At 49.7% G+C, this 4,026-nt stretch overlaps 1 long non-coding RNA gene across 2 annotated transcripts; it reads right to left on the bottom strand.

Moving 5' to 3' along the window:
* Positions 1-569: 569 nt before the first annotated feature.
* On the bottom strand, positions 570-3,283 carry LOC104873821. Of its 2 annotated transcripts, none has more exons than XR_783597.2 (3): positions 2,558-3,283; positions 1,364-1,444; positions 570-1,225 (listed from the first exon to the last, which is right to left on the bottom strand). It is a non-coding gene; the product is annotated as an uncharacterized LOC104873821 (long non-coding RNA). The 2 variants fall into 2 exon arrangements; XR_783598.2 differs by having other exon boundaries at positions 570-1,276.
* Between the last annotated feature and the right edge of the window lie 743 nt (positions 3,284-4,026).

The raw sequence follows: 4,026 nt of genomic DNA on the forward strand, positions 1-4,026 counted from the left end.
GTCCCCCACCCCCAGGCCGGGGCACACGGAGGTGCCTCCCGCATTTCTGATGGTCACAGCTGGGATCAGATGGGTCAGGGCCAGGGGCGGCACCAGACACCCCCAGCGCACGAGCGTGTCAGCAGGCGGAGGTGAGAATGCCTAGTCTAACCCCGTGCCCCATTAAAATGTGACTCTGCTGGAAACATCTCCCATCCTGCTGGTCCGCAGGGCAGGGCACTATATGGTGCTCAAAGTACTTCTTATTCAACTCCATCCGGAAGAGAAGACAGATGAGTCTGAAAACAGGCCAATCTTCAGGACTTACTGCTGCTCTTCAACTAGCCAGTATCACAGAAGGGGAAACATGGAAAGAGAAACTTAGATCTAAAACTAAAGTGAAAGCGGGGCATGGTGATGCACACCTGCATTCCCGGCACTCAGGAGGCTGAGGCAGGAGGATCGCTGTGAGGTGGAGGCCAGCCTGGACTCCACAGCAACACCCTGTCTCCAAAGTAAATAAATAGAAATAGATAAATAATGATAGACAGATACATAAATGAATAAAATAGAAAACCCTAAACTGAGCTATGTGCCTTTTACTGAATCCTGATTTGAGTAAAGCAGCTGTGAAAAATATTCTGTTGTGGGGCTGGGGATTTAGCTCAGTGGTGCAGCCACCTGCCTTGCAAGCATAAGGTCCTGAGTTCAAACCCCAGTCCTGGAAAAAAAAAAAATCTGTTGACAGGGGAGCTGATAGAGGGACTTAAATTCTTTTCAACTGCAGAATCATCCTTAGATTTGATGGATACGGGAATGGCACTGTGGTTATGTAAAAGACGCCCTTGTTTTCAGAGGCAGCACTACGAATGGGTGGAATTGCCTGACGTCTGTGATCTCTTCTGGCAAAGAACAAAACAGGTGAGGCCAAGGTGGAAGGTTGTGGACACAGGTTGGTCACAATGCGTCTTTACAGACCGGTGGGAGAGGCCGCTCTGAGAGGTCTGAGATCTGAATGACAGGGGTGAGCGGCGGAGAGCAGGGGCGGCACCAGTGGCCCAGCGCTGCTACCGCACCAGTCTGGACGGGTCAGTGTGGGCTCGTTGTGTGCATTCTCTGAGCGGATGAATGAATGGAGCGCATCTTTCTGGGCGTCCTGGGAACAGCAACGGCTAGGAATGAAGTCTTTTCCAGCACTTGCCATCGTGATATGAGGGTGCTGTTAAGCTCCAGAAGGTGCTTCCCACTTAACAGAAGTGACGGTGGGTTTCAGAATGTGAAAGCCACGTCTGGGCCACTGTAAGCAAATGGCGAGGGCACCGGGCACGGTGGTGTCCGGCCCTCAGACACCTCTCCCTGGGCTTCCCCTGCCCCCGAGGCTTACCGAAGCAGCACTTGGCTTTGACACCTTTGGGACTGGTTTTCTGGCAATGCAACCAGTCCAAGACCTCTTCTTTGAGCAACTCTAGACAATGGGAAAGGAAGAAGTAGGATGAGGGCCAATCCAGAGAACTGGCAAGCGGTGGAAAGGAAGAAGGGCAAGAGGAGACGGGGTCTTCTTGGCTCTCCTGCACTTTGGGGGACCCAAAAGTGCAGCAGAGTAAACACAATGCACTGACAGTTCACATAAATAATTACTGTAGAATTATTGAAGAGTTGAGTAGCAGTACTCCAGTTGACCCAACATTCCACCTGTAGACATGTAATTAAACATTTAGTAATTCCGAGTTTGTTCTTTTCTTTGCTTAATTTTGAGCTCCCAGAGAGAGACTGGCACGATGCCTTCCTCATCTGGCTCCTCTTCCAGTGCAGAGGAAGACTACTTGGCACGATGCCTTCCTCATCTGGCTCCTCTTCCAGTGCAGAGGAAGACTACATTTCCCAGGCTCCCTTGCAACCATGTGACCTTGTTGAAACCATGTGACATAGTTCTAACCAATGGAGAGAGACATAATGGATGTATCACTTCCGGGCTTGGCCATACAACTTCCAGTGTGAATTTCTATTTATTTTCTCCTTTTGAAGGAAGTTTAGAAGGTATGGTACGGGGGCAGGGAGTCCCGGAGTTGCTATTTGGAAAAGTCACTGGACTCTCTATTTAGGTGAGAGAGCAACATCCAGACGTTATTTGACGCAATATGTTACCCGATCCTATCCTGAGGATCCAAAGGCACGATTTGCAGGTTGCAGCCATTTTTATAAGGCCTCACAAAGGCGAATTCCTCCGTACTATGGCTTTGGGGGAGGGGAAGTGCCCAGTGGAATACGTGTTATGACACAGTGGATGAGAGCAGATAAGGGAGGGATAGACGATAAATCCAGGACTCGCGGCAAATTTTGTGATCACAGGCTGCAAGAGCAAAGAGCAGAAGTGGGTGAAGTCAGGACAGCACTTGAGAATTCACTTGGGGAGGGACCAGGAGAGGGGTGAGCATGACTTTCAGGAAGGAGAGCTAGGAATACTGGGAGAGATGAAGGCTGAGTCCCAAGGGAGGGGAGGAAGAAATGTGGGAGGAAAAAGTGGCATAAAGGGGTCAGTGGGGAAAGAGAGACGGGCTCGGTGGAGAGCACGCTGCACCTTTTAATTCACAGGATCTTAAAACTTTCTTGAATTCCTTGATCACTTGCTCCCTAACGTTCACCAGTTTTTCCAGCAGAGGCCCATCTGAGGAGAGAAAGTGACCCTCACTGGGTGGAGGCCTCCAGCAAGCCAGGGATAAAGAAGTTCCTTTTCCCTTCCCCGGAAGAGTCAAGGTCAGCCTGACGCACAGTCTGCTGGGTAGATACAGGCTAAGGTCCCTCATCTGAAATCCAGGACTTTCTCATGGCTTTTCGGAATTCAGATTTTCAGATTGGGGATGCTCAACTGGTTGTCCGAGCAAATAATCCAAATCCACTCGGACACAGGAAACATTTCTAGTCCCCAGTATTTCAGGTAAGGGACACTCAGCCTGCATACAGCCTGGGAGAACCCACAGACGCCTTGGGACCCACTTGGCCCCAAACTAGGCCTCCCTCCTGAGGCCTCCGTTTCCTCTTCTTCTGTGTAGATGCTCTCTACTCAGGTCCTCTTTTCTCTATCTCTGCTTGTTCCTCCGTGACATCAGCCCAGCTCCCTGGCTCTAGGTAGCACCTAGGCCAGCACTGCTACGCATGGTAGCCTCCAGGCACAGGAGATCTTTAGGTGCTGGGGAAGGGTTCATCCAAAGCGAGATGTGCTCCAGGTATCAAATGTCCACTGGATTGCAGAGCTGGATGTGGTGGTACCTGCCTGTAATCTCAGAACTCAGGAGGCTGAGGCAGAGGATCGGTGAGAGTTCAAGGCCAGCCAAACTACATATTGAGACCCCGTCTCTAAAAGAAAAAATAAAATGTACACTGGATTTCAAAGATAGTACCAAAACAGTATAAACATTTCAATATTGATTGCATTTTGAAACGCTAATGTTTTATTTATTCAGTTTTTTTGAGCCAGGGTCTCGCTATGTAATTCAGAACTTGCGGCGACCCTCCTGCCTCAGCCTCCCGAGTATCGGGATTACAGGCCGGCAGCACCATGCCTGGCTATTCGTTTTCTTTTTTCTTTTTTTTCCCCCCAAAAACTTCTTTATTCCATTATGATAGCCTACCCGGTCTTCTCTACCACTTGCAAGTATCCATGTCTGTGTCCAAGGCCATTTCTACACTGGCAGTGGGACTTGTTTGGAAACTGGGGCCACCAAGCCCTGCGATGTGACCCAGTGGTGGCACTGTGAGGTGGGGGTGAAGGGTCATCCCAGGAAGGTGCTGCGACAGCTCTGTGCCTCCAGCAAGGGGAAGGAACTACAAACTAACACCCCAACAGTCACATCTACCTAATAGTTCCTTGGACAGCAGCAAAGCGAAAAGTAAACTCCATGAGATTTGGCAAAAATTTTTTAAATTCTCACATGGAAGAGACTCAACTTAGGGACTTTTCTTCTGCAGTTTCCTATCCTCTCTCAGCCATCACAGAATTGAAGCCAGGAAGACCTTGCTCTGGAGGAGGCTCTGCCTTAGGACAGTTTT

The sequence above is a fragment of the Fukomys damarensis genome, unplaced genomic scaffold, assembly GCF_012274545.1.
Source record: "Fukomys damarensis isolate Sample0158 unplaced genomic scaffold, DMR_v1.0_HiC HiC_scaffold_19, whole genome shotgun sequence".
Taxonomy (NCBI): Eukaryota; Metazoa; Chordata; class Mammalia; order Rodentia; family Bathyergidae; genus Fukomys; species Fukomys damarensis.